General features: G+C 37.8%; 1 long non-coding RNA gene across 3 annotated transcripts; it reads right to left on the bottom strand.

Annotated features, from left to right (window-relative positions):
* Nucleotides 1–5,164: 5,164 nt before the first annotated feature.
* On the bottom strand, nt 5,165–8,753 carry LOC131683082 (uncharacterized). 3 transcript variants are annotated; one of them, XR_009304354.1, is made up of 8 exons: nt 8,499–8,753; nt 7,811–8,420; nt 7,562–7,672; nt 7,187–7,489; nt 6,874–7,106; nt 5,664–6,571; nt 5,488–5,601; nt 5,165–5,428 (listed from the first exon to the last, which is right to left on the bottom strand). It is a non-coding gene; the product is annotated as an uncharacterized LOC131683082 (long non-coding RNA). The 3 variants fall into 3 exon arrangements; XR_009304355.1 differs by having other exon boundaries at nt 5,165–5,601; nt 8,499–8,523; nt 8,601–8,752; XR_009304353.1 differs by having other exon boundaries at nt 5,165–5,601; nt 8,499–8,749.
* Nucleotides 8,754–9,056: the final 303 nt, after the last annotated feature.

The following is a 9,056-nucleotide window of genomic DNA, read 5'->3' as shown; positions in this document are numbered from 1 at the left end:
TTTCCACTTTAAAATGGCCGACAGAATGTCTTTCGTATAAGGTGTACACGCAAAAAAACAAAATACATACTAATTATTTTCGCTACCTTCTCAATAATAAATTATATTAAAATGAATCATTTATTTTTGTTTTAATAAAAAAATATTTTTGGGACAAATTTTTTCATTTGTTTAAAGTAATAAATAAAAATCGATTGAATTGAAAACAAATATGTTTATTTTAAATAGGGTGAAGTGCCTATTTTCACCATACTAAGCAAGGTGCCTCACTAATTTGTTAATTTCTCGCCCTACAATCAATGGAATGCGTAAAAATTGACATCAATAGCTTCGCTTCGTTGTAAAGAACCAATATAATAACATAAATGCGCTGAAAACAGTAAAATTCTCGAGTTTGAGCGCAACGAAAACTCGAATCGAGTGCCCCTATTGTTGTGCTACCATTTGACTCTATGCGTTGAACAAAGATGGCAGACACTGCTCTAACCAACGGCTTCAAATGGGTAGGGTGATAATAGAAACATGGCGCAAATGGGCTCATCACCCTATGCTAAAATTTTCTGCGTGTTTCGGAAAAAATGGCTAATTTAACACGGCATTGTGTTGTTTGGTCCTTAAATCAAGCTCCTGTTCATAAATGGGAATATAAAGTAGGGTTACTGCTCCCTAATTCATCTTAGCTCCTTTATTCATCTCACCCATTTGAACACGTTAGTTAGAGCAGTATCTGCTATCTCTATTCAACGCATTAGCTTAAATGGTAGGATGAATAAGGGTACGTTGTACTCGACTTTTCGCTTCGCTCAAACGGGAGCATTTTACATTTTACAGGCAAATTTTTTAACTGTACTTCTTCTTAGGTACGTAGCAAAGATGATGATACCTATTTAAGCGCAATCCAGTCACTATAAGTCGAGTTATCAATTGAATAATGTGACATACTGACTAATGAGATGAATAAGGGCACGTCCACCCTACGAGGTAATTTTTCAGATGCCATTTTCTCAACATGAGCATATTGTACACGCTCATTCAAAACTACTCAAAATTTGAGTTCAGAGCACTCAATTTCAAAAATAGAGGCAGTCTGTGAAAAAATGAGTTTCAATTTGAGTAGAATTAACTCAACTGGTGAGTAACCATTAAATTTTTAAAGCTTCGGGTGAAAAAAATAGTTATTCTCAAGTAAAAGAGCATGGAGTTTAACGCCGAATAAAGCCATTATAAAAGATCATGCCTCGGAACTAGTAGCTGTAGAGTCGACGCGGAACATTCAGGAAACTAAAAGGTAGGTTTCTCTGAGTTTTGTTTTTATTCAAATCTAAATTTCTTTCTTGTTTTTATAGTTTAAGCCATTAATACGAAGTGCCGATTGGCATGAAAGAGATGTCCAAAACGTCGTCGGATTATATTTCCGGACATCGCTAGCGCCTGGAAGTACAGGTAAATGATAATTGAAGTATCGATATCATTCTTTGTAATAATAAGAAAAATACTAAATGATTATTTTTCACATTTGATTTTTGAGTAAAATGTACTCAAATTTGGCATTTGCATCTCAAACTCAAAACTGAGTAAATGAGACAAACTCATTTTTTGACTACGTGCACTTTTTATGAAATAGAGTGGCCAGCCACTCAAATTTGAGTTGCTATGAATGAGCGTGCTAGCACTGGACCCACTGGTTGAAAAAAAAAAAACAAACAAAATGAAAATGGAGAAGAAAAGTTGTTTTTGTTTCTTTCTATCTTTCATCACAGAGAACAGACATAGAAGGTAGAACAAACTTTCCCGAAAAACCTGTGTAAAGATTTAAATGAAAATACGTTGAAAATCACCATCGCATACATATTTGCATGCATGAGTTACCATTGTACCCAAGTTTGCATACAGGTCCCGTATAGCGATTGCTGGCCGATCGAAGCGCCGACCAGTGGCAAGTTGCTACTTGCTGTTGTCATTTCAAAGCGACAGTTTAATCACTGAGAACTGACATACAAGTAAAGTTTTCAACTTGTGTAAAAAATAAAACTGTCGCTTTGAAATGACAACAGCAAGTAGCAACTTGCCACTGGCCGGCACTTCGATCGGCCAGCAATCGCTATACGGGACTTGTGTGCAAACTTGGATACAATGGTGACTCACGCATGCGAACCTGTATGCGATAGTGATTTTCAACGTATTTTCATTTAAATCTCGACAAACATATGATTACGGCCTAAAAGCCAGCTAAAAGCCTAAAAGCCAGCTTATATGCCAGTTCCAGCTTATATGTCTGTTCTCTGTGGTTTAATTTCTTACACAAGTTGAAAACTTTACTTGTATGTCAGTTCTCAGTGCTTTCATGATCTATCTGTCGTGTGTATTTGACTTTTTTCAATACAGCGTTTGATCCAGGCTCGAACTTCTGCTTCTAGAAGCTATGGTGATTAAGTTGTTCCAGTGAGCTTGCTGTTTGATCCATTTGGGAATTTGGTTATATGAATGATATTTACCGTTCTTAAATCGAACGATTTTTGTTTTGATTAGAAGTTTATTTATTATTTATTTGTCAAATTACCTCCCTTCCTACACTAAACTAAAATTTATTCATCGCAGTTTCCTATTATTTTATGGCTAAAAAATTTGGTTCCCTTTAATTTGTTTGTGGCAAATCTCCGAAGCCTATAAGCTTTTTCTTGTGCTTACAAAGTGCGCCATATCATGTTTGTTCTGATTTGAACTTCATTGTTTTAGATTAATAGAAACGTCAACCATTAACGGCATTATAACGGCATCGCTGACCATCGCTTACGGCTTTCAACTACAGGATTATTAGACTCTAAAGTATAGCTTCATATACCCATATACGGTCTATTTTAATGCTTAATGTTCGTAATGCTTATAAACATTCGCAAAGCTTGTATAAAACTTATAGACATTTGCAAAGCTGATATACAGCTTATAAACATTTGTGAAGCCCATATAAAGTTTATAAACATTGGACAGCTCTTGTATAGTCAACATGCTGCTTACTTTAGTGCTTAGTGGTTTGCTGGGATGATTTTCACTGTGACACTACAGTAATTTTACAATAATTTACAGTAAGTTTTGTTATGCTACAATAAAAAACCAATAAAATTTAACGTTTTTACAGTAAATTTCATTGTAAAATAGACTTTTACAGTGATAAAGGGGGGTGGTTATGTATCTTAACATTAAAAAAAATCAATTTTTCTCCATACATTTTTTTCACGAAAACAGTAAAATTTAATGTGAATGCACTGTATCAGTTTTTTGCTGATCAGTGAAATTTATTGTTACATGAAATTTTATTGTAAGTCTACTGTGAGAACTTGGCATTGAACAATGTTGAAACAGTAACAACTATAATATTTATTGTTTTTATGATTGTTTGTAGGGTAAATGCTATTGTAAAATTCTATCCGGGTATAGCTTAGTATGCACCTCTTGCGAAATGAGGTCGCGAAATACTTTTCCTTCTTCCGTGCGGAATTTTGACATTTGCTCGCGAAAACTAGTCTGTGTGTTTGCTGTTAGATGTCGCTTTTGATAACTGGAAAACGACATCAGCTGTTGTTTGTTTATTTCTTTTTTATATTTCTGTCATTTAAATGTTTTAAATGATGTATTTTATTAATTCATCACGGATGTGTATGAAATCGGTAACAATTGTAAACCTATTTGCCATTCATGAAGCTCTCAGGGAAGTGACGTACTCAGCGTGAATCATATTTCGAGAATGATTAATCATAATGCTTATTTGTGACGGTTCCGGATGTCTCGGGGAAGTTCAGTCTGACCAATTTAGACAGCACAATTCCTGCAATCGGAAATTTAAATCATTGGCTGGCCAATTTCTATCTAAATTGGCTGCTTCTACCGGTTCTAGAAGACCCAGGGAAATGATCGAAATTCGCTCAAACCAAATCTATTGTAATTGTCCGAATCGTAAGTCTAAATCGGCGTTTGACCATTAAGAAGCAAATCTGATTGCCTTGGCCGCCTTTACCGCTTTCACAAGTCTCGGGGAAACTACCTTTCGAAACACGTTTCGGAATCCGGAAATATAACGCAAATATAACAACACTCAAAAAAAAGTAAACGTTATGTCTATTGATTTTACACATAGATTTTTGCAATTAACGGAGGCATATAGACACTATTTGCTGGCACATAAACCTAATGACTGTATTTACAAGAAATATTAATCTTACATTCACATTTCATAACTATTAGGCATATAAAACCCCATTCTATAACAATATGCACATATAACTTATGTGTGTGCATACATAGTTTATACAGTTGACACATAGAAGGTATGTGTTGCCGAGATAACAATAGCATTTCTTCTTCATATGAATTTTAAGTGGTTTGAAGCAAATAGAATTATCGTTTGGATTTTTTTCAGTGAACCGACTCCGACTCAACCGGTTTCAGGTCGAACCAAACCCTAGGCTTTAAACTACGTTAAAAATCGATTATGATAACAATGGCTACTACTAAAGGTTCCGGAAGTCTCAGGGAATGCTACCAATAATCAGTACGGATACAAACCTATTTTTGGTGTAACAATTGTGAGAATCGTAATTGAAATTTATTGCCATAAGTAATTCGTGGTAATTCTTATTGCATGAAACACTAAGGAATTGCGCATATTGCTACTACTTGTATTACTACCGCCAGAAGCATAATTGTCCCATGTGTATAGGGATTCCCATAGAACATGGGACAGTTTTGCTTCTAGCGGCAGAATACCTCACACAAAAAATGCTGTTCAAGTCTGATATTACACCGAAAGTTAGACGAATTAACTGAATTCTAATTTGATGGTCAAATTGACCCTGTATGTAAATTATGGAAAAGATGTTATAAGCCTTTTACAATCAGTCATAATCCAATAATACGTTATAATCCATTTAAAGCGAGTGTATTGCTAGTTAGGCACTTTTCAATCAGTTATGTCTTTTCATAATCAGTTCGGTCATAAAAATCAATTAGGCCCTTTTATAAATTGTTGTAAAATCGCTATCAAAATTCTTCATAATCAAATGTTGCGTTATGTACGTGCTCGGGTAGATATTTGTTAATGGAAAACATGAAATTTCAATTTGTTACATTTTGTGGTTAGGCCCTTTTCAAATGTTTGGATAGAACTGGGTAGAGATTGTAATTGTAATTGTAAATTTATTAGCTTGCGATACCCTGTTGGTTACATTTGTAAATTAAAAAAATATAAAATTATAAATTCAGAATCAAAACAAGTATGACCAGTAGCTGGTCGAAAACACTTTACGGTGCGATCTTTTCAATTTCGTCCGAGTTCTCCGCGTCTAGCAACTGAATCTTTCCGGAAGTGTTTTTTGATTGATCTGCAAATCATCATGTTTCGATCACTGCCCACTAGGTTGATGGTGATTCCGTTCTGTTAAAGAAGTGGGAAGAAATACAATCTATAGGATCACAAGAATGAGTCACACTTACCGAATCTACCGGTGCGTCTAATTCGATGTAGATACGTTTCGCAATCGGCTCGTCCCTGCTAATCCATCGGCAGGTCGAAGTTGACGACAATGGTCACCTGTTCGACGTCGATACCTAAGACGAAAGAATCTCTCCGTTACCTGGTGCTGTAGCCAGAATCAAGTGGTGGAACTTACCCCTGGACAAAACGTTCGTTCCAACCGTTGCTCCACCGTTAGATTACCGGACAGTACCGCTACCGAGTGACCATCCTGGGACATCCTGTAGGTCAACCAACCGGCCGTTTTTCGTACCTGTTTCGATCGATTAACAGTTCTGAAAATAAGTTTACTTGGACGTTTACAACTGTCCTATACATCATATGGCAGAAAATGATCGCTTGTCCGACGGTAATCACACAATTTCTCGTTCTGGTTGCGGAACTTGACGTAGTACTGTTTGATGTTATCGAGTGATTCTTGCTCCCGCGCCTGCCGAATGACGATCGGATTGGGTACGATGTACTCGGCAAACTCCATTACCTCGCGCTCGTACGTGGCCAAGAAGAACACCGACCATAACACCCGCCTCGTCCAGTACAAAAAGGAAAAACTAGGTCGTACGTCCTGAACTTTATACCCCAGTCAATTAGCTTGCCGGGTGTTCCGATGATGATATGATTAGTCAGCTTCGCCCCTTTGACGGTCTCCTCACCGCGAACGGCGTAAGGAAGTTTGATTTCCGGACAAAACTTTGCCATTTTGGCAGCTACTTCCCCCTTCTGAATTGCCTGCAGATAGTTTTTTAACTGATGGACTCAACTGTGCATTGCCAGCACAAAGGCAGCGGTTTTTCCTGTTCCCGACTGACTCTGGGCGATTATTCCGTGGCGGACCGGCCAACAGAGCCATCTCCTGAATCTTGGAAGGGCGTTGAAACCCATCGCATAGACTCCCTGAAGTAATCCCGGCTTCACGAGCAAAACTTCGAAAGTTTTAACCAACCAACCGGCGAAGAAGAATCCTTTCGCTGCACCTTCAGATCCAGCTTTGATTCTACTAGACCTTAGTGAACATCTTTCATTAGCAAACTTGCATCCGCCGGGCTAAAAGATTAGTCACGGATAATTTTAAAGCTGATACTAAATATTTCGGGAGAAAATTTAGAATAGGACGTAAGCAACAATGAGATTCTCTTTGGGGTCTTTCTCTTCTGTTTGTTACTCGGTCGTTTCAATATTTAGTACTCAACTCTTTGCCTAATATTTTAGTAAAAACCATCGGCTATGTACTGGAAAATTAGTGCAAAGTGTTATAGTGACGTCATAATCGAAAGAGAAAGTAAACAAAGAGAGGCTGTCAATGTTCCTTATGTCCTAATCAAAATTTTCTGCAGATTTCGACTTACTTGAATGCCTCTGCATCTTCCGCGGAGGAAGGTGTTTCTCCATTTTCTCTTGCAGCTTGTTTTTCTTCAGGAGCTGCTAGAGTCAGAATTTCTGTAGCTACCGAACTCCAAACATCAGGTGCAGCTTTGGTTCTACTGCCGGTGGACTAGGTTTTTCCGCATTCTCTTTCTCTGGACTGCCAGCCGCCGGCTCTGAATCCTTATCCTTGATGATATGTACTCAGTTCGCTAACCTATTTGTATTGAAAAGAAAAATTCAAATCCCATCCCAATGATCGCTTCAAAAATAGGTTATAACAAAAAAAACACTTACCGAGTGCAGAAATTTCTTGATCCGTCGTCTTTTTGACCCAGTTATCGGCAGCGCTTGCCATCGTTTCGATCGGGTATTAAAATTCAATAGCAAGGTACAAAGTATGGGAAATCGTCCTGAATCAGCACGGGTACTGTCCCTCGGGTGGTTTATTCCTTGCAATTCGCTGAAATTTTGACCAGAGCGACCTTGCGGAAAAAACGATGCCTTCTTTTGCCTGCTCACTTCCCTGCCATGAAACCGATGATGAGCGCTTATTCCAAACGGTTAGCCGATTGAAGATGACGTGCCATTATGTTTGTTCTGTGAATTGATAAGGACATTTAGATATACAAAGGAATGTTTGGAGGAGGGATGCTACTGGTAAATACATACCGAAAGAGAAAGTCCTTTCCGAGCATCTTGATGTTGTGTTTTCTGTTGGCCCATTATCACTGCGTTCTCTTGCTGGGTGATTACCATGATATTATGTTGTTGGTGTTCGATCTGAAAAAAATCATAATAAAAAAATATCCGTAAATGAGTGAACTCGAGCTTTTTAAAGAAGAATAGGGTATTACATTACAATGTACTAAACACGGTACTGATCCTTTCGAAATAAAAAAGGTAATAAAAATGTCTCACCTTGCCGCACCAACTGAATAAAAAAGTCCTGCACACCGCATGGTACAGTATAGTATGCTGCTGCTACTGTGTTTGAATGTGCTGTTGCTATCTTTTTTGCAGTTGGTAAATCTACATTTGGGTTGGATCTATTGCACTAATTGCGGTTGCTGACCAGGTTGTACCGTCGGTTGAACGTTATTGCTACCGACCTTTAGGATGATGGTCATGGTCTGGAAGAAATCTTAATTTTCTGATGTTGTGGTTGAAGGTGGTTCTGCTGCTGAGCTTGCTGTGAAATGTTGGCGATAAGCACTCGAATAGTGATTGCTTGCTGCTGCTGGAATGGAATCACGAGCACTGTGTAGGCAGTGATATTTTCAAAAATAGTGGCAGACATGTTTTAAGGCAGAATGTGCCGATGAAATGTTTTCCGATGTGTCCATCATTCGTAAACTCCTGTTGTTCGTTTGAGCAGTAATTGCTATGTGGTCCTTTTTTGAGGGGCTGTTGCTGGATTTGGAGTAGTTGGTACTGCTGCGGTTGTATCGATTTAATGTTGGTTGGCTGATTGCCAGATCCAGGATGTTGAGACAAGATTAGTTGAGCTGATTTGCTTTGTTTGGGTGTGCTGCAAATAATATTATTTATTTAAATTTAATTGTTTAAAACTAGAAACAATCACTTCCAGTAATATTTTTAAACTTACCATTCAAATTCGAAATATTGAATTTCTAAACCACGAAATTTTGACAGGTTGCGATGAAAAAAATTGCCAATCTTGTGTTTTCTTATATTTTTTCATTGCAACCTGTCAAAATTTCGCGAGCCTCCGTGCGAAATAATACCGCTGACCATTATTTCGCAAGGAAAAAGTTTGCCTTGGTGACAGCGCATAGAAAGCAGCGCTGTCTCGCGGAACTATTATGAAACTTATCGTTTGTCGAAACGTGTCTCAGCTAACTTCATTTTTCGTTATCGTTTTCGCGAGAGCTGCGTACCGCTTACGAAATGGAAACGAAATTTTTTTTCGCGAACATTTCGCGACGTTTTTTATGCATAGGTTTTGTATAGGAAATTTCATTTCGCAAGAGGTGCATACTTAGCTTATAGTGGAACAAGATCTCTGACCTAGAGTCTTTATGAACGTCAGATTGTGGTAAGTTTTGGAGTGCAATACCAATTTCCTATAATTTGGTGGTGATTACCTAGTATAGCTTAGTATGCACTAGAAAAACTCTAGAAAGAGAACTGCGGAGACTCCATT

Source organism: Topomyia yanbarensis, chromosome 2 (assembly GCF_030247195.1).
Source record: "Topomyia yanbarensis strain Yona2022 chromosome 2, ASM3024719v1, whole genome shotgun sequence".
Taxonomy (NCBI): domain Eukaryota; kingdom Metazoa; phylum Arthropoda; class Insecta; order Diptera; family Culicidae; genus Topomyia; species Topomyia yanbarensis.
The sequence above is the reverse complement of the archived record's forward strand: the minus strand, read 5'-3'. Positions and strand labels throughout refer to the sequence as shown.